This window comes from Macaca fascicularis, chromosome 3 (genome assembly GCF_037993035.2).
Source record: "Macaca fascicularis isolate 582-1 chromosome 3, T2T-MFA8v1.1".
Taxonomy (NCBI): Eukaryota; Metazoa; Chordata; class Mammalia; order Primates; family Cercopithecidae; genus Macaca; species Macaca fascicularis.
Genome location: NC_088377.1, coordinates 136,186,746 through 136,213,062, shown reverse-complemented (window position 1 = coordinate 136,213,062; position 26,317 = coordinate 136,186,746). Strand labels below are relative to the sequence as shown.

The 26,317-nt window shown below is 37.1% G+C and overlaps 1 protein-coding gene across 3 annotated transcripts in view; it reads right to left on the bottom strand.

Annotated features, from left to right (window-relative positions):
* The window catches only part of SEMA3D (semaphorin 3D), a 194,601-nt gene extending 173,110 nt beyond the window's left edge, over positions 1 to 21,491 (bottom strand). For all 3 annotated transcript variants that reach the window (XM_045388679.3, XM_015447834.4, XM_065542399.2), the window contains exon 1: positions 21,102 to 21,491. The gene's annotated coding sequence lies outside the window, so the exon portion shown is untranslated. The remainder of the gene's footprint in view (positions 1 to 21,101) is intronic.
* Between the last annotated feature and the right edge of the window lie 4,826 nt (positions 21,492 to 26,317).

Genomic DNA, 26,317 nt, shown 5'->3' with positions numbered 1-26,317 from the left:
AGAGAGATAAAGCAAGTTGCCCAAGGCTACAAGCTTGTTAGTGACAGAATCAGGATGGGAATCCAGGTGGGACTAGGTTCACAGGACCTGCTCTGTATTGCATTAGGGATGACTGATGTGTAAAGGTCAAATTACTAGCCGTATGGTGCTGATAAAAACAAAGAAAAGAGGTTCAGTGAGTTGGTGAGGGAGAAAATAAAAATGAAAGCCCTGTTTTATTTTGAACATTCGATATTTGAAGGGCTGAAAGAACATTAAAGTGGATAAGAAAACATGAGTTTGAGGTTTTGTACGAAGGTGATAATGGATTACAGCCAAAGCAACGGATCAGAGGTATTAGATAAATGATGGCATACAGTGAATGTGAAAGTAAATTACCAAATTAAACAAAATTTAACTGAAACAATGTCCTGAAATGAATACAAATGGATTGGCCTTAGAGAAATATCCATTAGCGAAGGTGGCTGGAGAAACAGCAGATATTTCATTAGACACAGGTAAACTGAGACCCTGAAGATCATGAAAAGCCAAAACAATATTATGTTTCATCATGCAGGGAGCTACATCAACTACACTGAAATGTCAAGAGAAGAAATGTTATAATAGGCTGAAACATTTTGCTTGAAATGCCTCATCTGGAGGTCTTGGCTGGTTAAATACAGAAGTGAGGCCAAGAGTATCTGGAAATATACAGAACAGTCAAGGGTGGAGATGTTCTCATGGAAACATAAAGCATTTCAACAGGAATGAAGAAAAGTAATTAGAAAGCTAGAAGGATAGGTGGTTGTGTTATAAATTTTCACCTTTGAATGATATAATTTACTGTGTAGCTGATACTAATGTTGGAGGTCTATTTGTGGTAGATTAGTAAGAATGTGACTTTGCCCATAAAATTATCTTGATTTACCGTGATAAATATACAGAAATATCTTCAGGAAGCATTATAAGCATTCAAGGTTTACTGGTAGAGACATACAATCAAAAGACCAATATATTTAAGAAGGAAGGGTGTATTTTCATGTCAAATCTCCAGTTTAAAAAAATACATCGAAAACTTGGGGAATTATGATTCCAGGAAGGATGGAATTTCCCTCTACAGGAAAATATCTACAACTGAAAGATATAATGCAATAAATAAATACATGATTTAAAAGAAAAATAAGACTGCACATCTGCTTCCTGATAGAATTATGATGAATACATTGGGAAATGTTTCTTTTGGTTTCTATTATTAAAGGTGACCACATCAAGAAAACATGATATTGTGTAAAAACATTATCTTTCTCTTTGTTCACATCCAGATATCAAATGGAAAATGGTAATACTTAGATAAGTCTACCTCCCATAGACAAATAGCTATAAACAAAACACTAGTAGGGGTATTCTATACTGTTCCCATGCATATTTATGATGAAGACATATATTTTGGACTAAAGTGTATATAATAATTGAAAAGTTTGACAGAATTTTATACTTTTCTTATCATAGTCTAATGGCTGAAATGGATTAATCAACCTGTGGCTCTTACTATTTTTTAAAAACAACTACAACTATGTGGAAAATGGCCCATCTCCACCTACAAAGCCTACCCATTACTTAATATTTGGGTGGCTTGGTGGGGAGAGGATGCAGTCACACAGTAGTCTCAGGAAAGTTTCATCCTTTCTACAGGCTAGTCAGAACAAGTTTTCCAAGAAACATCTAACAGCAAATACCACTTAACTTTTTATCAATGTATGATTTAATTTTAATTCTTATTTTAGAATACCTCTGTGACTTTCAAAAACTTCTTTTTTACAAGTTAGTGTATGAGTGCAAGTTCTCTTCAAAACATGCCTATCCCTGGTTTATACTCCTTGAATGATGATGTCACAGTAAAATTAATAGATAAGAGCAATGTAAATCCAAGGGCACTCAAGCAAGACAAAGAAAGCCAAACAATGATTAACAATTTAAAGTTGTCTGGAAGAATTGTCTTGAATAACTTAAGTCAGGCTGAGCATCACAAAGGACACTTGACAACATTTATCCTGTAAAAACATTAATTATTTTACACTTACTTATTGAGAATCTACCATGTATTTATAAGTACCATAATGATAAAACGGTCATCAAGACAGACATGTTCCTACCCTAATAGAGTTCATGTAATAATGGAGGAAATAGAGTAGAAATAGGCAATTTCAAGGAATAAGTGTTATACTTGGAGGAGAAGCATTTGGGTCAGTGTGTGATTTCATGCTATTACTGTCATTATAAGAACTACTTTACACAGGAACTTTCTGAAAGTTGCTGTCTGCAAACATTCTCTTATGTACAATATATAGTATATGCAATCACAGATATACAGTATATACAATCACATATATACAAGATAGAATTAGCATGTTATATAATAGGCATTTATGTATACATGCGTATACATCGGTATATATGGATAAATAGATAAATATAAATTTGTATAGTGTTAATAAATGGTACACGTGTATAAATGTACTATTGTGATTTTGCTGTTGTTGTTGTTGTTGAGACAGAGTCTTACTCTGTTGCCCAGGCTGGAGTGCAATGGCATGATCTTGGCTCACTACAACCTCCACCCGCCAGGCTCAAGTGATTCTCCCGCCTCAGCATCCCAAGTAGCTGAGACTACAGGTGCACACTACCATGCCTGATGAATTTTTGTATCTTTAGTAGAGACAGGCTTCACCATGTTGACCAGGCTAGTCTCGAACTCCTGACCTCAGATGATCTGCCACCTTGGCCTCCCAAAGTGCTCGGATTACAAGCATGAACCATGGCGCCCAGCCAAGTTTTTATAAGGAATATATTCTAGGTAGAGACCGTGCCAGCTTTATAGATTTGGGTGCTCATAGCAGAATAGAATCCTTCAGCAGCTGATACAAAATTTAATTTGTTCATCTGGAAATGCTCATTTCAATATGACTATTATTTGTCACCTTGCTTTGATATGTGTCAAGAATTCTGGCATTACAGGCTTCTTTCTAAATTAGTTGTCAACCTCAGTAAGAAGCAAAAAGTTTACTCTTGTGGGAATGAAGAGGCTTCAGTTGTAATCTCAGCTCTGTGATAACTCAGTCATGTGCCTCTGAGCACAATATAACCAGTGTCTTAGATTGGTGCAAAAGCAATTGCGGTTTTTGCAATTTTTAATTTTAATTATTTTTTTGTACCAACCTAAGAATTGGATTATGAATTACTCAAGCCCAGGGCAATTCTCTTCTGAACACTTAGCATTTATTTTAAACTATATATATAGTTTAACATATATATATATTCATGTTTAAAGAAATAAGGATGAAAAAGAGAAAGAAAGAAAGAAAGAGAAAGAAGGAAGAAAGAAAGAAAGAAAGAAAGAAAAAAGAAGGAAAGAAAGAAAAAGAGAAAGAAAGAAAGAAAAAAGAAAGAAAGAAAAGAAAGAAAGAAAGAAAGAAAGAAAGAAAGAAAGAAAGAAAGAAAGAAAGAAAGAAAGAAAGAAAGAAAGAAAGAAAGAAAGAAAGAGAAAAGAAAGAAAGAAAGAGGCAGTAAAGCATTGAGGCAGGGGAAGGAATTCAAACCAGCTTGTGCGTAGTTATCCATGTAAAATTAAGAAATTAGACTAGACAATATCTCAGTTTGTTTTTTTATCCTGAAATACTATGAGTCCATGAGACAAATTAGATAAAAAATATTTTATCATTATTTTCTTATACTATGAGTCCATGAGATACACTAGAAAAAATTATTTTATCAATTAGAAAGATTTTCAAATAAATATTCTGAATCTGACAGTTTGTCACACTCATACTCCAATTACATCCAAAACTGAAATTAAACAAAACAAAAACCTTCAGATACTAGTTCTGTTAAACAAGTTTTAACAAAATGCAGCTTGTTGGAGAAATTCAAAAATTACTTAGGGGATATACACTAATTTAATATATTTAGAATAAAATTGAACTTTAGAGACACTGTTTTCTGAACACTAACAGGTTGTCTGCTACTTTCAGAGGATATTTTGCTCGTAACATTCTTTTGAATGAAGATAACCTAAAGCGAAATGGACTGATAGTAAGGAGGCAAAATAGAGTACTTAGAACATTTTCATAGCTTATTAACTTAATGTTACAGAGGTTAAAATGTACATCCTTCCATCTAACATATTTTTTAAATTAAATCAGTACTGCCACCTAAGACACTGATTTTGGATATCTTTGATTGAGAAAAGGATAATCTTCTTAAGTCTTTCTGATTCTAACAAAAATTGGAAAAGAAGTGCTGTGGTATCTATTTCATTATTTATTTAAACAAAAATATTTTACTGATGCTACATACAACTCAGGATTTTAGACTCTTGTCTCAAAACTCTACTTTTTTTTTTTTTCATTTGCAATTACAAATCAACAACTGTTGATTGCTATGCTAGGTATCTCACAGAATGAATATGAAATGTGGAACTATCAGTTCTTAAGAACTGGTAGATTGCTAGTGAGACAAAGTATCCATATGAAATAGTTTTAAATTTAAATTATTTATTTTGATGTGTGAATGTGAGTTTGTGAATGTAACAATAAAAATAAGTTCAGTATACATGTGATCTGATTTGGTATTCTGATGGATAAAGAAGGTGAAATGTGATTTGGTTTTTAAAAAATAGAATAGCACAAGATTTAAAAAAAAGAGAGAGGAAGAAGGAATTCCTTTCAGGAAGAACAGCATGAGCAATGCTGGGCCCTAAATATTAAATATAAATGACAACAAAATAAGTATTCACTACTTTATTTCACAAAATAAATATTTAGTAAGATTACCATTGGTTTCTATTTCGAGTTCTATGATGTATGTTTGAAAGTTGCTGCCTGTACAAACCTATTTTCTGTACCTCATTATTTCAGTAGTCTGAAACAGTCATCTTCCTTTATCAGGAAAAAGATCATGAAGTATTTTATATACTGCTAGAATCAAGTCTGACCTCAGACTTCTATGTATGTGGAAAGATATTTCTTGTTCCACGGTGAATTCTGGGAACAATACAACAATCATTTCAAAAAGTATAATATCAATGGAAAGGTATGGATCTTAGGGAATCTAGGTCCTGAGAGGTATAGAAAAAGTTCTATGTCAGGCAGAGTGTTTTGAATATAGAATAGGGCAAAATCATAAACCGTATGACTATCAGGCAAAGTCTGCCATAATAGTCTAAAAAATTATTTCTTATAATTTCTCTGGTATCCTTCTTTTATATTATCACTACCATTGCAATAGTCTAGTCCATATCACATATGTGAAAAGGTTAATTAATCTCCTTCAAAATTATTCATAGGTTCGTCTTCCCAAGACACTAATTCTTGGGTTATTTCATTGTTCAAACATATTCAGTCATTCCCTATCAACTATGGAATAAAATCCAAATTCCAAGTCACAGCATTTCAAGTTTCTGCAACCAGCAGAACATGCTTAATATATACTGGTGAGAAGACATCAAAACGCTAGTGTTGACTTTTAAAATAACAATGGTGTCAGGCACCAGAATAGATTATTTCTTTATATATTCTCTTTAAAACTCATTGCATTTTGGATGCAAAATTGTCATTTGCCTCTATCTCAATATATAAGTACACTAAAATTTTCTCAAATAATTAATAGAATAATTGTGACTGTGGCTCAAAATGAGCTTCCTTTCCACCAAAATACAATGTACACACTTGTGCATACAAAGTCACAACCAGTAGAAGACGGCATGTGACGAAATCATAAGAATATAAACCCCTAAGTGGATGATTCACTGCTGTAGACTAGGGCCTACTGGAAAAGCATGAAGGCTGAGAGGTTAGAGTTAATAATTTATGTGTATTTCCCATTTAAATAATAACTGGAATGAGCAAAGTGAGTGGGTCAGTGAACAAAGTCTATAGAGAGAAAAAGAACAGAATATGAACAAAGAGAATGTAGTGAGAGGAGGAGAAAGCAACCGTGATGGAGCTAGAGAGGGAACGGTCAGGGGAAGCCTGGGAATTATGGGGGCCTCAAAATAACCCACATGAAAGCCCTAGGATTGGTCCATCTTCCCTACTTGTGTTCAGTCCTAGGCTATGGACCTGGAACAACAATTGTAACCTTGATCAAGATCAACCTTTTTATTAGTGTCCTGGAACTACCCAGAAAACCCACTGTTTGATAGGCATGTCCCTTAAACAACACCTAAAGTTAATAATTTGAAAAAGGACACCCTGTATGTCTCCCACAAAATAATTAAAAATTAATATTGTTTATCTCATTTACTAAAAATCTCATAATCAAGCCAGCATATTTATAATATGTATTCACTAAAGTAATAAAAGTACATAAGGAATGAATGAATTTATATATAAAAAAGGAAAAATAAAACAAAAATGAACCTTGAATTGAATTGACTTTGGTTTTAGTCTTTAAAATTGTTTCCTTCTCTTGATTTGCTCTAACAAAATTATCCTAAAGGACTCAGGGAATAGAAAATTACACATGCTAAAGCGGGGTGTGTGTGTGTGTGTGTGTGTGTGTGTGTGTGTGTGTGTGTTTATAATATATGTAGAGAGAGACACACACATACATACATAGACACATATATATGAGTAAAGGCTTCTTTTCCCTCTGCACTTGAAAGAGTACAAGAAACATTTTATACCAATTTATCTGCAAACATGGGGCAATATTTAATATTCCCAAGATGAATATTGTAGAATGATTATTTAGAAATCAATAAATAATTATTTGTGATTACTTAGAAAATATTTAGAGTAATTGTTATTTATCCTATCTCTAAAACATTTCACTTTCTGTAGATAGGGTTTTGTAAATTATTATTAAAATCTGATATATTGATGAGGACCCAAAAGCAAAAGAGACAATTATGGGAATAGCCTAATTTGAAACCATACCAAGAAAAGCACTCAACAAGTATTTTCTCATAAAATAATCAGAACATTATTCAGTTTCACTTCAACTTGCTCAGAAGCTGAAGTGACCTTCAAGTTCAATTTCTGGAAAACATCATCGATTAACATACTTTGCTGTTTCTATTAAACTGTATTCTAGGGAATGGCCAAGCCGATAAAGCAGCATGGAACAAAGATGTACTTTGCACATTAGATTCCCTACAGATGCAGAAGTTACTCATTTATCTCTGGGTTCTCCCTAAACTTGCTTCTTGAAGGATTCGTGCTTAGCTTCTATTAGGCAACTTGATTGCACAAGTGCTGTACTGCAGGTTCCTACACAGTCCTCTGAAGCCCAAATTTAGGGAGCAAGCATTCTGGGCTCTCTTAGTAACTAGACAGCTCAAGTAGGGCAAGTTGAGCACTGGTGTGTGGTCTACAAATGATCCTGTCTCTGGGCATGAGACTGCACTATGGAGAATGTTTCTGGGCTGAGTTCCAGACCCTTGAGTGAGTGGATGGTGAATTAGGTCATTTTGTTTCCCCTCACTTTCTTATGAGGGAGACTAAAATAGAATATTCTGAAACAGCAGAATAGTGAGAGCGTTTAACAAAAGATCCCAAGAGCAATACCTGGTTAGAAAAGGCACAAGGAACAAGGCACAAAAGAAACAAGGTAGTGATCACACAGTGGAGATAAACTGGACAAGGAGATGGGAATGAGAGCAGATCCAGCTTGGAAGGCTAAGTAAATAACTATGCATTGTGTTAAAAAGAGAGAGAGAAAAAGGGAGAGAATTGAACAATTGAATACATTGCACATTTGAGGGTGTATAACTGGAGCAAAAAATATGTAATATTATGAATCCAGTAGTAGATAGTTTAAAAGTGAACAGAGAGATGCTAGGAAATAAGTCTGGGAATTCAGAGTGGGGGTGCTTAAGGCTTTTACTACTTGCTGTTCAGCTTCTCTAACTGGCTGATTCTTCTGTGGCAACTAGGATTAAGGGTTTACACTGTCCTGCCTTCTTCCTCACATCACTGTAACATGATCCATTGCAATGTGCCCCAAAATTATCCCTTTAAACACACTTCCGTGCCAAAACAGATGGGATATTCAATTCTAAAACACCCTTCTCTTATGAAAGTATATACTTCAAGTAGGCCACCAAGGGGCTGTTCTTTGAATGAGATGGATGCAACTCAGTAGATAAAAAATACAAAGGCAGGAGAATGGAGTGGGAATTTGATCTATTGTAATACACATAGTCTGTATAAGACAAAGAAAAAGTAACATACAGCTCTTGGAATATGCCATATAGCATTTGGTTTCCCTGTATTAAGCCATGTATTCCTCACAATAACTCTATGAGATTAGTGTTTTCATGAACTCCAATTAAAAAATGGGATACTGAGATGTAGAAAGTAACTTGTCTGAATCACAAAACTAAGAACTGACAGAGCTAGGACCTGGACCCAGGATGTCTGCTTTCATAGCCCATAGTCTTAGCCACGACACCACATTCATTTCCATACTTTAAAGCTTCAGTTGAAAGTTAAACTAATCAAGGACTCTAACACTTTTAGTTACTAAAGTGAGTGACTGCCTTTATAACTGAAATATTGAGTAATCAGGACTAATACCACGTGTTGAGCCAGGGCTCCTGGTGTGCTGAAATAGCTGGGACCCAAGAAAGAAGGAAGGGAGATAATATTCTGAACATAACCACCACATAGATAAAAGCAGGTGAGGATGAAGGCGATGTAATTAAGCATAGGCTGCAGAGAAAAAAAGACCAAGACTACAAACAGATCCTGTTGTTGATTTGTGTTTGATACCCTAAGGATATGTGATTTAACCCATGGGGATAAAAAATTCTTTTAAAATTGTCTACTTCTGGGCACTAGCCATGTTTTTTCATCTGTTTTTCATCAGTGACTATTATAGCACCTGGCATGTAGCAGGTGAACAATAAATACTCATTAAAGAAAAGACAAAAGGGGAGTTGGAGTTAGGAGGGCTTCAACAGCAATATAAATATATGGGAAATATAGGAGTGACATAAGCTTTGTGATAAGATCCGTAGCCCAAGTTGTCACAAGACAAAAAAAAAAAAAAAAAAAAAAAACAGATGCATTAGATTCTAAATGGATTAATTTCAATCAAGTATTAGAAACTGTGCACTCATTTTGTGCAATACTTGGTAATATGCTAAAAGAATATGGAAAAAAGATACCTAGGTAACAACCATTTGGTTTGTATCCTTTAGAAACAATCTTGTGGCACTAGAAGAAGTAAGGGACAGGGCAAGAGCTACTGAGGACTGAAAGAGATCTTACAAAGAAGTGGGTAGATTTGGAATGAAAAAATCTTTTCCAGGTGAGATTAAGTGGGTGTCTGTGGGGTAGGGAGTAGGGGCATCGGTTGATGGCTGGGAGAGTTGGTAGCAATAAAAGATATAAAATTATTCCAGTTGAAAAGGAAAATCATAGCCAGAGCCCCTCAGTGAAAGAGCACAGCAAAACTGTAGACCCCTGTGCCTGGTCCATACGGCTAATGCTGGTTTGCTCTGCTTATCAATTTAGCAAATTTACAGTAGATTTTTCTCATCCTAATACACTATCAACTTAAAGCACACACATACTTCAACACTGTTTGTACCCAGTTAGTAAAGGAAAACTCAAAATCTTCATGTACGATTATTTTTTTTTTCAGTATTTAAATTATTATTTTGTTTCTGTAACAGTATGGGCTAGATATGTAGAATAACGATTCTTTATGTAATATAGGTATGTACAGATAATATCAACATGCAACAGATTCAGAAATAAAAGTTCTATGCTTTATACTTTCTTTCTAAGAGACCATGCACTCAACTATCTTTCTTCATAATGTCATGTACGATTATTGAATGTAATAAAGGGTTGCAAGTATACAAAAGAATGATTGTTTGTTGATGTGGAGATGATGGTTTTGTACTGCTGAATACTAGGGGAAAGTAAGCCTGAATGCCATTGTGATTTTTAATAACTCGAGTGAAAGTGCACAGGATATGAAATGACTATTCACTGTACACTATTAATTTCTGAAATATGAATCAAAGTACTATTTCCTGAAATATGAAAAGACCCATGTGATAGTGACATAACCAAAGAAGGTTTCTAAACAATCAACATCCAGAGACGGGGGCTGGGATAGGGTGAGGAATCCTGTAATATCTTAACCCAGGCTCTCTGAAGGTTTATTGAGTACACATGTGTAAGCATAGCATTCCTTCTCTTTGCAAGTTATTCTGGCCAAAAACTTGCCCTTTTTAAAACCCGAACAATGAATACTCTCTGCCAAGCCTCATCATAGTGAAGTCTAAGTCAACAATCCCCACAGCTCTGTGAAATGTGCATCGAGCCAAAGAAAGGGAAATGTTATTTCACCCGTCTGTACATCCAGTATAAGTGCTTTTAAACAGCTACTTTACAGGTGATAGGAGTCAATTTCAAAATCTACTACTATAATTTCTTAATTTGTATTAACTTCCATTTCCAAAATTATAAATAATTTGTCTTACACTCTGTCATCATGCAGGTAATTTTGCAGACAGAATAACCTGGCTACTTTTTTAATGGCCAATCTACTTGGGAAGAAACAGATAACAATGAATTAAGTTATGATGGGGAACTATATAAATATATGAAGAAACAAGTCCAAAAATAGTGTGGTCAAAAGAATGAATTTTGAATTTTAAAATATGTCAAGGATAAAGTTAATATATATAACTGCAAAAATATATAAAGAATTAACTCCCTGGTGTGTAAAGTCAAACCTAAAATCTTGTTAACATTTGAGATGGTTATTTTCATTTACAAATAAAATTTTAAAACTAATACTCTCATTATGATTAAGTATTCACAAGCCATCACGATGATATATATATTGATAAAAGTTTAAAACAAAGAGGTAGACAACATGAGTCTGTACAAAAAAAGTGAGTTGCACATACTTAGTGTGCAAATTAAGTATGCATTTAAAGAATTTTAGTCAGAATATTATATTGCTTCATCCCTCTGTTGAATTGAGCTAAGTTGTCAAGACAAGATCACTCTATAAAACATTTTAAAATTTATTTTGTGTAATGGAAACTAAAACCCAAAATCTAAGATTCTAGTAAGAGTCCAAATCATATTAGTCATATTGATCTTAGTCTTTTCAGACACTTGTATTGTTTCAGAAATTTCAGTGGGATATCACCCTTTAGTCACACATTCTGGGATCAGGTTCCATGACATTTTCCAAACAAGTTCTTGAAATGTGTTTTGTATGCTATGACTCATACAAACTAAAACCAGAAATAAAAAAGCATGCCTAAACTTTCAGCCATTGCTCTGGTATAGCACAAATTCAGCAGAAACTCCAGTTAACTGTAAAGCACAGAATCAGGTCATTATTAAATAAGTATAAATATAAGGTAAAAAGAGTATGACTTTGGTATGTATAAAAACTTATATAGAAAAGGGAAAACAACTTTGGGTCTGACTGAAGGAAAGCTTCCCGAGAGACAGTAAAACTCAATTAAAAAAAAAAATTCAACAATTTGGAACAAAAGGAAGAGAAGGAATAATGTGTAAAGTAACATGTATATGCGTGTGTGTGTATATATGATATATACATATATGTGTGTGTGTATGTGTGGGGGTGTGTGTGTGTATAGAGAGAGAGAGAGAGAGAGAGAGAGAGAGAGACAGAGAGAGAGAGAGAATTGACATTTAGAGATATATCTGTGCAGTCATGTGATGTATACAATGTTGTATTCAAAAATGGATCACATATATCATGGTGGTCCCAAAAGTATAATCATGTTTTTACCGTATCTTTTCTGTTTAGATATGTTCAGAAACACAAATACTTCGCACTGTGTCACAGTTGCCTACAATATTCAGTATAGTAGCATGCTGTATAGATTTGTAGCCTAGGAGCAATAGGCTATACCATCTAGGTTTGCATAGGTTAATTCTATGATGTTTGCACAATGACAAAATTGCCTAATAACATATTCCTCAGAACGTATCCCTGTCATTAAGTGATACATGACTGTATAAGTGCATGTATTCTTACATGGATGGATGGATGTACAGATATGCACATATGTGTGTAAAATGTAATAGGGAGATAGTAAGATGGTAGCCATATTTGCTGCCCATTCTATATTGTCTGGAACACATGTAAGTCTCAGCTTCTAAAAGTTATTTTAGGGGGAGGCAGAAGCCTCTTAGGTATAATTTAATATTCAAAATTGTCATGGTCTATATATTACACATATAACATTTGATGGCAAGTGATTTTTCAAGCACTTAATGTGGTAGACATTATTGAGATTGAAAGAGAAAAAAAGAGTAAGTAGTCACACAGTAATTTTGGCAAGAATCTTGGAAGCATAATCATCATCTAGAATTGAAAACATCTGGCACTGATGTGTCTTGTCAATATCATTAAAACAGCAAAGACAGAAGTAAAAAATGCACATATTTTTTAAATGTTTAAGATTTATTTATAGAGATGACTAATAAATAGCATTTTTGCATGACAGCCTTTAATTATAATCATCATTTGAATTCTGAATGTTTTTAATAATTCAAGTGTTATTTTATTAGAAAAATAAGTAATTACAAGAACAGCTAATTTACAGTACTTATTTATTATGATAGTATTATCAACAGAAAAAATGGCAGCAAAGTAGTAAATGGAAGTAGAGGAAAACATAAGCATTCAGTTGAAAGGCACTGATATGGTTTGGCTCTGTGTCCCACCCAAATCTCATCTTGAATTCTAATCCGAATTGTAATACCCATGTGTTGTGCAAGGGATATCATGGGAGGTGATTAGATCATGGGGATAGTTTCCTCATGCTGTTCTCATGATAGTGAGTGAGTTCTTATGGGCTCTGATGGTATTATAAGGGGCTTTCCCCCACTTCTCTTTGCACTTCTATCTCCTGCTGCCATGTGAAGAAGGACATGTTGCTTCACCTTCTGCCATGATTGTAAGTTTCCTGAGGCCTACCCAGCCATGTGGAACTGTGAGTCAATTAAACCTCTTTCCTTAGAAATTACCAGTCTCAGGTATTTCTTCATAGTAGCATGAAAACAAGCTAATGCAGTACATTGGTACTGGGTAGTGTGGTGCTGCTGTAAAGATACCTGAAAATGCGGAAGCAACTTTGGAACTGGGTAACAGGCAGAGGTTGGAATGGTGTGAAGGGCTCAGAAGAAGACAGGAAGATGTGAGAAGGTCTAGAATTTCCGAGACTTGTTGAATGGTTTTGACCAAAATGCTTATAATGATATGAACAATGAAGTGCAGTCTGAGGTGGTTGCAGATGGAGATGAGAAATGTGTTGGTAACTGGATAAAGGTGTCTCTTGCTATGTTTTTGCAAAGAGACTGGTGGCATTTTGCCTCAGCCCTAGAGATCTGTGGAACTTTGAACTTGAGAGAGATGATTTAGGGTATCTGGCAGAAAAAATTTCTAACTGGCAAAGGGCTCAAGAATAAGCAGAGCACAAAAATTTGGAAAATTTGCCTCCAGATGATGCAACAGAAAAGAAAAACCCATTTTTAGAGGGGAAATTTAAGCCTGTGCAGAAATTTGCTTAAGTAACTAGGAGCCAAATGTTAATTATGAAGACAATGGGGAAATGTCTCCAGGGCATGTCAGAGACTTCACAGCAACCCTTCCTGTCACAGGCCTGGAGACCTAGAAGAAAAACATTTCATGGGCTGGATCCAGGGCCTCCCTGCTGTGTGCAGCCTCAGACTTGGTGACCTGTGTCCCAGGTGCTCCAGCCGTGGCTGAAAGGGGCCAAGTTACAGCTCAGGCCATTGCTTCAGAGGGTGCAACCTAAGTCTGGCAGCTTCAATGTGGTGTTGGTCCTGCAGGTGCAAAGAAGTCAAGAATGAGACTTGGGAACCTCTGTCTAGATTTCACAGGATGTATGGAAATGCCTGGATGTCCTGGCAGAAGTCTGCTGCAGGAGAATATCCCTCATGGAGAACCTCTGCTAGGGAAGTACAGAAGGGAAATGTGGGGTGCGAGCCCCCACAAAGTAATAGAGTACTGGCCAGAGCCTCCTCTAGGGGCACTGCATAGTGGAGCTGTGAGAAGAGGGCCACCTTCCTCCAGACCCCAGAATGGTAGATCCACCAACAGCTTGCACTGTGCTGGAAAAGTCACAGACACTCAATGCCGAGCCCACCTCTTGTATCAGCATAACCTGGATATGAGACATGGAGTCAAAGGAGATCATTTTGGAAATTTAAGGTTTAATGACTACTTTATTGAATTTTAGACTTGCATGGGGCCTGTAGCTTCTTGGTTTTGGCCAATTTCTACCATTGGAATGGGTGCATTTACCCAGAGCTTGTATCCCAATTATATTTTGAACTAAATTGCTTTTGATTTTCCAGGTGCATAGCTGGAAGAGACTTGCTTTGTCTCAGATGAGACTATGGATTTGGACTTTTGAGTTAATGCTGAAATGAGTTAAGAGTTTTGGAAGGCATAATTTTGTTTTTAAATGCAATAAAGATGACATTTGAGAGGAGTCAAGGTCAGAATGATATGGTTTGGCTCTGTGTCCCCACCCAAATCTTATGTTGAATTGTAATCTGAATTCTAATCCCTATGTGTTGTGGGGAGGGACCTCATGGGACGTGATTAGATCATGGGAGCAGTTTTCCTATGTTGTTCTCACGATAGTGAGTGAGTTCTCACAAGACATAAGGGTTTTATAAGGGTTTTTTCCCTCTTTCACTCTGCACTTCTCTCTCCTGCGGCCATGTGAAGAAGGACGTTTTTGCTTCCCCTTCTGCTATGATTATAAGTTTCCTGAGGCCTCCCCAGCCATGTGGAACTGTAAGTCAACTAAACCTCTTTCCTTTATAAATTACTTAATCTTGGATATTTCTTCATAGCAGTGTGAAAATGACTAATATATGCATTAATTTTATTGACACCAGAGAATGGTTCACTATTAGTAGAGTTTTCCACTATATAATTTAAATATACATTTAAGATAGTCTTTATTTTTTGAATACTTTTAAGTTTACAGAAACATTGAGAAAATAGTACAGATAAGTCTGCCATAAACCACATCCAGTTTTTCTTATTATTTATTGGTATGGACATTTACATTGGTATGGACATTTTTTACAATTAATGAATCAATAATGACACATTTTCAATAATTAAAGTCCATACATTGTTCAGATTCTCTTTGTTTTAATCTAACTTTTTTTTTTCTCTGTTCCAGAGTCCCATGCAGGATACTATATTACATTTAGTTGTCATATCTCTTTAGGCTTAGGCTTCTCATACTGTAACAGTTTCTCAGACTTTTTTTGCTTATTTTGAGGCTTTTGTTTGTTTGGTTTTGTCCATTTGCGCTGAGAACTGATGACTTTCTTTGTTTTTGAAGACAGTTGTGAAGATTACTGATCAGGTGTTTTGTACAATGCTACTCTAGCGTAAGTTATCTGATTTTTTCTTGTGCTTAGATTGAAGATTTGAGTTTTGGGGAGAAAGATCACAGAGGCAAATTGTCGTTTTAATGCAGTAATATCAAGGGCATATACTATCAACATGATTTACCACCCACTGCTGATTACCTGGATAAGATAGTGAGATAGGGCTCCTCAGGCTTATCCACTGTAAAATGCTACCCCATGCCAATCTTGCTTTCTAATATTGTTCTCCAATAGAAAGAACCAGTAATTTTTGGAGAAATGGCTCATTCCAGGACTGGATCAGGGTGAGCCTACAGCATCTTGAAATGCCAAAAAATAAAGACATGCTCACAACACACACACACACACAATGCTAGGGGTGTATTGAAAAGACAGAGGAGCCAATTGAAAGAGCTCCCAGAGGCCAAAGCTGGAAAAATTTGAGCAATAAATAAATTAATTAAATTAAGTAGTACTGATTATAATGCAAGTATAAAATAAATAACCATGATAGTATGCTAGTATAAATAAGTGACTGAATAAATTAACAAGTATGGAGGAAAAGACAATTCTTCCATGCACAATAATTTCAAGTAATGTATGTAGCTACTCTGCCCACGAGGAAGAGAAGCCTAACTGTCTACTCCTGAAGTGTGGGCTAAGCATGCTGACCTCCTTCCAAAGAGTACAGCATGGAAAAAGCAGGGGAGAAAATGAAGGTAATCTTTGTAGCTTATTGAGCTTTGCAAATGAGTGAGCAAACTGAATAAATTAACCAGTGAAAGATTAGCATGCTAGTTAAAGATGACCTAGTTGATGGCTATTAAAATTATTAAACATGAACATGGATCTAAAGCATCCAAGATTAATAATGATGGATTGAAAATCATCACAGTTATTAAAATGCAAATATAAACAGTATAGTTCATTACAATGTCAGCTTTTTAAAAAGACTTACCTATGTATAGATGTTTAATTGTTTATATTATATATAAATGTCTACTAATCTTAGTATCACTCAAGTTTCAAAATAATCTCAAAAGTGTTGCAATTGTTTATCACTGTATTTCTTGGTTGCAGTGAATTATTCTTTTCTTTTGTTTTTTTTAGTTATTATTTAGGTATTTAAAGTTAGGATGAATTAACATGGACATACATGATGTATACCTATCTTTATTAATTGGATCCTTCTAAACATTACAAAAAATAATTTTAAATAATTTTTAACTATTATTTTTATATACTCTATCTGATCTGATCATTACACTATTTCTGTATGTTATGCATTATCATAAAACTCCCAGTCTCTCACAATTTTTTATGAGGGGTAAAATCCTAATATTATAAATAACACTTTTTGCTAAAATCTCAGAGAAAGTAAATTATAAACTCCAAAATCTTTAGTTTGACTTTTACAGTCAATAAAAAGATTCAAAATCACTATTACCTATTTAAACAATTGGTTATACTTCAATAGTATTTAGAATTTGTTCAGCATTGAACAACAGGAAGGTATAAAAAGTTAGGGAAGACAAATTCCTACCCTCAAGATTCTTTATTACCTAGTAAGGGATCATAACCACAGAAAAAGTAAAGAAGAATACAAATGTTTGAAAATAGACTATTAGCTTGACAGGTATGGAAAATGTATAAAATTAAAAAGGATTTTGGCTATGTTTCCTGGAGAATGGGAATTGTTTTAAAACCACGTTTTCAGGCAGGAAAGAATGTGATCAGTGTTATTGCCCATAGAAAATCATCATTACTGTTATTGTTATTATGACTTATTCCACAAATGTGAATATTTGTTTCTCCTTTCAAGGATTATGTTATGGAGTGTTGAAATACTACTTTACTTAAGTACTCTGTGCAGCTCCAGGTGTTTAGAGGAAGAATAATAAGTTTTCAAAACCAGCCTATGGCTACTCTTGTTGATGAAGAAAATTATTTATTAATTGACAAGGATGATTCTCAAGGAACATGTGTCAGCAATGTAGTGAACTGCCCAGACAGAACAGCAAAGTTCAGAGTGAACATTTGCTTTTCCAAAATAATGAAGCTATAACAAACAACCTGAAGACATAATACTCATTAAACTAGCACCAATTAGAATGTCTTCCCCTTGAGATTGAGAATTTGATATTACACAGGCATAATAAAATTAGTAATGACTTAGCCCAGTAGCTCTATTAATGTAGTAAACAGATACTGAGACACAGAGAGGCTTGCCAATCCCTGAAGTTATCTTCAGAGACACCTCTGGTTTATGATAACCCTTTTGATAGTTAACAAATAAATGTCCATGCGATGGAATGAGAGCACAGTATGAAGAATAACTGGAGACTATGAAACTTCTTGAATTAATTTAACTTCAACCCCAAGCAATATCCTTCTTAGTTTTGGAAAAGAAAAATATGTGGGAGTAAATCAGCTTGGTGACTCAAGTTGAAACCTGAAGTCCGGTCTGTTACCCTTTTGGAAACAGTAGAAGATGTGCTTCCTCTGCCTTTCCAGTTGTTTATATTCCTGACCTTCCCTGCCACCAAAAATAATTCCCATTCCCACGCTTACTAGTCCTCCCCCTATATAAAAGAGTGATTACAAATTCAGTTTTTCTTTGTGCATTTTCCTTCTGCAAAATATAAAGCAAATCATTAGTAAAGACATACCTATGAAGGCAATTCTGGTGAAAGGCAAAAGAAAGCCACAGCAATTACTTTTCTATCTTTTATCATTAGTTTCTGCTAGTGTTGATTATAGTTTCCTGATAATTCCAAAACATTTTACATTGCCAGATACTTTTTCTTAACCTCCCATCTCAAAATGTCAACAGGAAAGTAACCAGAGCAAACTACAAAAGTGAACCAATGGTGCTGAAATACGAAGTAAATTCTTAGGTATTCAGGTTATGAGGACAATAAGTAGACAGAGGAAAACTTAACTAATCTCAGGAAATGTTCTTAACATAACCATGGGATTTCTATTTGATAAATTATTTTCTTTTTTTGTTCCCCTTTATGGACATTGTTAAAGAAACTAATAATTCCTACAAAGGAAAATGAAACCTATAGGTATGAATAGATCTTTAATATCACATACATATGATTCTGGGCTTATCAATTTGATGTGGTTCATTCTCATTCTCAACCATGAATTGCATTTAAATTTTTGAGTGTCCTCCACATGTAAATGATAACAGATACAGATACAGCATCATAACTGACCTCAGAAAGTCCTCCCATTAAGTAGGGTCACGACAACTTGCTTGAAGTTTCTGAAAGGAGACCCACACCCAGGTAAAACAGTTCCTATCTCAGCCCTGTCCCTTACTAGCTTATATTTGGGCACATTAAGCAACATTTTTGTATCTCATTTATTATCATGTCTAAAATAATAACTACCTAGCTTATTCCCCCATCAACACAACTTTTTAAGAATTATGATTCTTTGTTAAGAACATAAAAGCCAAAATGGGACAATACCCATTTATAACTCTTTATGTCTCTGTTTTTTTTTTCTTTCTTTTCTGTTCAAAAAGAAAAGAATAAGAGAATAATAACACTTGTATCATATTGTTGAGGATATTAATTGTGATAAAGTTCACAGCATCTGAAACATGATAGGTGTTTGATAAATGTCTCTTCCCTTCTCTAGCAATTTTCCATTTCACAATTGGGCAAATTCCATTGGAAATGTTGGCAATCTGAATCAGTACTGTGTTACTGTCTCTCAGCCCTTGACCCGACTCTTATCTCGTCCCACATCACCTTCCTGTATTTCCTGGCCTTTCCCTTCCAAGAGCCAAGGTCTCTTCCCATCTCCCTGACCAGGGTCATCACTTTGCGCCTGTCAGCGATGGCACCCCTGACCAGCCTTAGCTGCTGGGGCGAGTCTCAGAGACTCTTAAGACCGGAGTGGGTTAAAGCAGTGGCCAGCTGGGGCTGATCACTCCCAATCCCGATCTTCTTGCTCATTCTCCTTGCTGTCTGGCCTCGGAGAAGGAAAAGGAGAAGGGAGGGCATCACTGGAGTGATGATATGTGTGTCTTCTTGCTCATCCTCCTTGCTGTCTGGCCTCAAAGAAGGAGAACGAAAAAGAGAAGGAAAAGGAGAAGGGAAGGCATCACTGGAGTGATGACATGTGGCTCTCTCCCTTCTCCGCCTTTCACATGTTTCTTTCCACGTGCAGGACTGGGAAGGCTCTGACCGCCCTTGCCCCCGCGGTTGTCATGGTTACACAATAGCAGCAGCACCAGACCCAGGAGATGTCTCAGACCTCTCCTCTACCTCCGCCTCAACCCTTCCCTCTCTGTTAGGAAATCCTCCCCCTCGTCTCCGCGCGCCCCCACCACGCCATCCCCAGCTTGCGCACACATTCAGGAGAACCCTTTTTAGGCTAAACCATAAACTTCAGATCCTCTCCTCTCTTCTTTGGCTTGTGTAAATAGCACTAATTTAAGGGAGAAGTGGTGGGGTTTTGGTGATGAAATAAGAGTCCACGCAGAGAAGCTTGCATTTTATTACCGCTTCGCTCGAGGCGAAATCGCTGAAAGTTCGCCCGTTTAACTCCTGTCCCCATAACTCGGAATCCCGGACATTAGCGGCCCCAGCTGCTGGCGCGGCTCTGGTCCAGTACCCTGGATCCAAGAGCGCCCTGCCAGAGTGCGGTGTCTCCTCCTTCTGTCAATTTCCTTCCTTGCACTGGGACGGAGTCAAAGCAACTCAGCCCAATAGGTTGAACTCAAGTCATCAGAGGAGGAGAATCAGCGCCGAAAACGGCCCGTGCGCTACCAGCGTAGCCCATTAACGCATTAACTCCGGGCTTGTTGGGCGGAAGCCGGGAGGAAACACCCGGGGGACCGCACTCCTGGTTAAATGCCCAGCACGAGTCAAATCCGGCCTTTCCAAAGTGAGCCAAGCCCACTACTACAAAGGGATCCCCCGAGTGTTTTGCCTTAACCACATTTCAGACAGCCAGCTCTGTGGCTGCTCTTTGACTCCAACTTTCCCTCTAAATCTAAAAGGATGCACACTTCCATCAGACGGAGCGTCGCGATTCCCCGGCGAGGAAAAAGGCGTCGCCCATTCCTCTCCCAAAATGCTACAAAAAAAACCACCACGCTTCCCTTCCGTCTTCCTTGCCCCTTTCGCTTCCCCCTAGACCAACAGCGAAAGGAGCGAGCGAGGGCGCAGATGCCCTTTGGTCAAATCCTCCCCGGATGTTCCCGACCAAAGCGTCTCCAAATGAACCTGCAGCCGGCGGAAGCCCGGGACACGTTCATAGGCGCTCTCCGCTGCCCAGAACTGGAGGGGTGGTGGGGGAGCGAGGAAACCAGGGAGAGAGCAAAGTTCCTGGGTGCGTCTCGGGAGGAAAACTTTGTGCAGTGCTGCCAAGCGGAGGCTTGGGAGGAGTAGGCTCCGCAGCTGCTGAGGCGGGGTGGGACTGCGCCTCAGGGGCCGCGCTGAAGCCGGTGCCGCGCTTACTGCGCACCGATTTTGCGTCTGCTCCCCTGGGCGCCCACTCTCTGTCCGCTCGCGGGAGCCTTCTCTGTCTCAGGACGGTTCCTTATCTCCCAGACCCTGCTCATCCACCACTTCGGACACAGCCACCCCCAAATCCCACTACCCTTGCTTAGCACCGCGGTCTCCAGCACACACTCCCACTGGAGTAGCAGGTGACCCAAACCAGACTTACCTGCTGTGAACTATTCTCTCTCTCTCTCTCTCTTTCTCTCTCTCTCTCTCTTTTCCTGGTGGCTTTTCAGGGAGAGAGGAACGGGATGCAGGCTGAGGTCCAGCGGCGCGGCGACCCGGGACACCGGCGCGCGTTCCTCTGAGCCGCAGCCCTGGCTGAGCAGCGGAACCGCCAGCAGCCCTGGTAGAGCCGGGAAGCTGCGGCCGCAGGGGCCAGGCCGGGAGGCAGGGGGCGCTGCTGCCTCCCCGAGCGCCGCGCTGGGACAGGCGGAGAGCGAGGCACCAGCTGGAGCTTTGGGGAGGCGAGGGTGGCGAGGAAAGGCACGCTCCAAACAGGAGGGCGGCTTTTAAGTTTGTGGTGTGACCGCAGCAGCTGTCCTGGGAGATACTCAGTCTTTCTAAAAAGAGGATGCTGAAAACGCCGGGGATTACCTTTCCCCTTCCGATCTCCTCCCCCAGCCCCCGCCCCCCTTCCACTGCGCACGCCAGAACTCCCAAGCGTGCAGAAGTTCATCTCTGCTGCGCCGAGGCTGCCAGTAGCATGGATTTAGAGGTAGCCCCGGTCGCGCTGACGGATGTTTATCAGGACAGGGCACCCTAAATGTAAAGCAACCTCCGACGTCTGATCTTCCTTCTAGGTGGTTTGAGGACCTCTTTATTTCCTTCTCTATACCATAAAACCTGTTAAGGGACCCCGTGAGGAAGAAACAGAGAGAGTGACCACAAGCACCGTCCTAAAAATGCTAATCCCACAAAACAATATCTGCGTTCCACTATGTAAAACCTCAGTCCATAGTTAATAGCCTTGACAAGGCAGGCATAGGGATGAAGAACAGGGATCAGCCCTCCATTAAGGGGCTGGCGCCCAATAAAGACAAAACAGAAAAAGATAAAAACGAGTAGAATGTAATCCTTTCTTCCTCTTTCCCTTACACCAGACCTACAAAGAGATATGCTTCATAATCTTTGTCTTCGGGAGGTTTTTGTTTGTTTGTTTGTTTGTTTGTTTTGTTTTGTTTTTAGATTTTTGCACCCGTTATTCACATAATAGGAACTTAGAAGTATATGACGACAAGGAGAAGATCTAAGTTTTGATGAACCTGGAACCTATGCAATTTGAATGCAGGATCCTCTTTAAGAAAAAGTAATATCTCACTTCTACCTCTTTAAGCAAAAGTAGCACAGAAATATCTCACTTCTACAGATTCTGCAAAAATATATGACAATGTGAGCTCATGAGGCCACCGTCAGGGACATTATAAAAAGGCCTGTGCATTTGGTGAGCCCTGTAAGTCAGGCATTTTTAGCTGCATGGTAAATCCTTTGTGATGGGAAATCCATGTTTATAGTCACACACCTTGCCCTTAGTCCCAAACATAAATCTGACATGAGGTAGAGACATGGAAAGAAAGCAGCCATGGGATCCTTCGTTTGTCAGCTTGATTTAAGAACACAAATCAAGGGTCCCAAAGCTTCCTTAGCAAGTAACAAGAGATATCTTGATTTGGAGATGGTGAACAGAAAAATGCAGTAATGGAATAACTGAAAGGGGTAGAAGACATTCTTCATTTGACCTTTTATCTGTGACAAAGGGCTGAGGGCCACGGAAGCTAAATGAGTCATTCTAAGTTATAGGTGGTTGATGGCAGAGTCAGGCTAACGAAAGGCTCAGGTTTCCCAAATCTGACCAAGGCTCTTTCTTGTGTCTCATGCTGCCCCACTCTATAACCTTGGTTTGGACTCACAACCAATCAACCCCATAAATACCCTCTTTGGATAGAGAAAAAAATTTTAAGTCCTCATAGACTATTTCAAACTATAGCAACTTTTATTTCATTTTTTTTCTGAATGCTTTATATTTAATGTTACACCACTCATTATGCACCTAGTCATGCAATTGTTTATTGTATTTTTCTATGTTTTTATATTATTTTCATTTGTATATGTCATTGCACTTCCCTCCAAACTGCAAGGTCGTTGTGAAAACAAAATATCTTTTTGTCCCCCATATATGGTGGGTCTATAGTAAGTAGTTTTTGATTTAAAAAAGAAAAACATCTCTATTTTTAAACTTTTAAATAACTTTGTCAGTTTATTGGCCAGAATTTTGTGTGTAACTAGAATTGTGGTAAACTTTGGATTTCCCATTTTCCTCTTTTCTCTTTTAAGTTGTAGCTTAATATGCTTAAACCAAATGACACCTTCCTTTGCTACCATTCAATCCTTTCAATAAAGCCCCTACAGAATTAATCATTCCCTTCTGTTTTCCCAAAGCACTTTGATTTCACTACTATAATAAGCTCTTTTCATGTTATATTATAATTAGTTATGCATGTGTCCGCATCCCTTACAAAAGTGTTGGATGTTTTGTGTCTTTGTTTCTTCAGCCTCTAATATAATGCCTATTACATTGTATTGTAGTGATTTAGTTTAAGATGTTCAGACTTCAAATTTAGACAGAATTTACCAGAGTATCCTGAACATACCATGAGAAAACAACATCTGGAACGTGAGTTTTGTGCTTTCCTTCCTTTTAATGACTCTGAGCACAAAGCAGACAGAATCAACTGTTAATATATTGCCCAATGTGATAAATGGCCTCAGCTGTGTCCATGGCTCCGTAATCTTCAGGCTGCTTCCCTGAATGTCTTGAATGTGCTAGGTGTTTAACCAATATTTGTATGTTAAACAAGTTAATAAAAAAAAAGTAGAAATAATGTTAATATTCAGTCACTGGATTTATTTCTCAATTTCTAATAACTGTATAGGGTCCCACCAAGATAGTTTTAACAACCCTTTCTAAGAGTTTGAGATTTACCTTCATCAAAAGCAATTTAGTATTCTGTCCTATAGGGGTAATACCCTATCTAAATTCTTAAAATAAAACCCAGTGGGGGAAAAATATGTTTTACAAAAAATATAAGGTGTGGTTTAGTCTTCAAGGGTGACTATTCAAGATTTAACAAGTGAGCCTTAATTTCACTGAAAGCGATGTGTATATCATCAGTTAAAACCACCTAATTGCTGCTTGTATGCCTGTTTCAATCCAAGGGGAAAAATACAAACAAAAAGAAGAAGAAAAGAAAACAAATAACTTTCATGTTCTTGGAAACACTATTGAATAAATAAATTGTGTGCCTTGAGAATCTAGGCTATTCTGAGACATACTACTCCTCACCCATCTCTATGCAGGCTCACAGATATAATATGAATAAGTAATTTTCATTTTATGGTAGTAATTTGTGTTAGACAATATGAAATACACTATTTCTCAAAGGATCAAATTTGATGCCAAATTTGATGCCAAACAAATCCAAAGAATAAAATTCTAATTGTATAATTTCAGTAATCATCAATCTATGTTGAGAGCCATGGGAAAAGGCGGCAGGGATGGGTTAGGGTAGAATAGACATATTGTAGGCTTCTCCAATTCCACATATAGCTACCTCTGCCCAGAAGACAGGAGAAAGGTAATTACTGGGTCCAGAGCTTAAATCTAGCAGAAAATTTGGCTGTACTCTCAGCAGAAGATACTAAACCCAACAAAATCTACGATCTTAGTTCTCTCTGAACAGTTTTATATTCACAAATCAAATGAAAACTTGGTGAACGTGAAAGAAAATTATTGATAAAGGAGACCCCAAAGTTTATGCACAGAGGCAAGCAAGGAAAATTGGGTTAAAAAGCATGTCATTTTAATGCTTACTTCTCTAAAACTAGTCATACCTTAGTCATACACAAAACCTCTCTGTCTTGTAATAAATACCACTTTACAAATGTTTTCTCATATATCAATTTATCAGCACTGACAGATAAGGAATGTTGTTATCCTCATCCAAGAGAATCGGCATATATGTTAAATTACATCTAATTGGAACAAGTGAGGGCATGAATTTAAAGCAGCTCATCTAGCTCCTTATCTTCTGTTAGCTATTTTCTTCTTATAAACTCCAGGTATTTTTTCCATCTACTTCATGTGATCATAGCAATACACTCATCACTGGATCATTAGATATTTACATTATAAAATCATTTGATGTGTTTAATGGTGGGAAAAAACACACCTGACTTTCATCTTTTATTTCTGTATTAATTATACATACATAGAACTCTCCGAAGTAAATGTATCCCTGCTTCTCATCATCAGATAAAGACAGAAAACAGTTTATGTTTAGCTAATTGGGATGTAAAACTGTCCAAACATTGCTTCATACTTTTAAGTTTTAAACTCTTATAAAATCATAAATAATCATAAACATTCAAAGTTAGAAGACACCTCAAAACCTTCTAGCCCTCATATTAGACACAAGGAAACCAGGGCCAAGGAAGACATAGTTATCACTCAGCTCCTTGTGAATTCTGCCTCAATGCCCTCTATAGAATATTTCACCTTTCTATAGAGACTTTTCTTAAAAAGAAAGAAAAGAAAAGAAGAAAATTAAAAAAAAAAAAAATCGGCTATTTTTCAAAACTGTCCAAGCCAGAATCTTAAGGCTATATTTACTTAGCTGGATTGGGGTGTGCTGAATAATTAAACTCAGCAGGAATGTACTTCAAAATAAAAATAAAAACACAGTCCAGCCTCTTTGGCCCAAATCCTGAGACTTCAGAAAAGAAAATCCTCCTTGACTATGAACATTCACTAGAAGTTGGAAAGGCTTTCCATGCCTGATATAGGAGTCTACATGGCTATTGCAGATTGGTAGAATTTAGTCAGATAAATGACTCTTTGTGTTTGATTTGTAACAATGTACTTATATCAATAAACAATCCCCAAGGAAGGACTTTAAGGAAAAATAAACAACTTTCCTATGCATAATATAAAAAATCATATTTAAGTTTGCTTTTTAAAAATACCTTCACACCACCATCATTCTACCCTTAGAGCATATTTTAGACGCAGTGTATCCTTCTAAGAAAATGAGGTTGAAGAAGGAATTCCTGTGATACCCAGCTGAGGCAAGCCTTATTTGTATATGAGTGATGAAATAAAGAAAAATATGCCCTCTTGTGGCTTATTTGTTCTGGTTCACAATTAATCAACAGTACTCTATTATTTCCTGAAACCCAAACATACCTGTATTCCATGTGGAATTAAACTATTTCTCTGTGCAGTAACTGGCAAGCGCAGGTCCACACAGACAGCAGGAAGGCATTCCAAGACTTCTGCTTTGTTCAAGGTCATAAGCAGCTGCTTAGCCACAACGAAATCAGTAT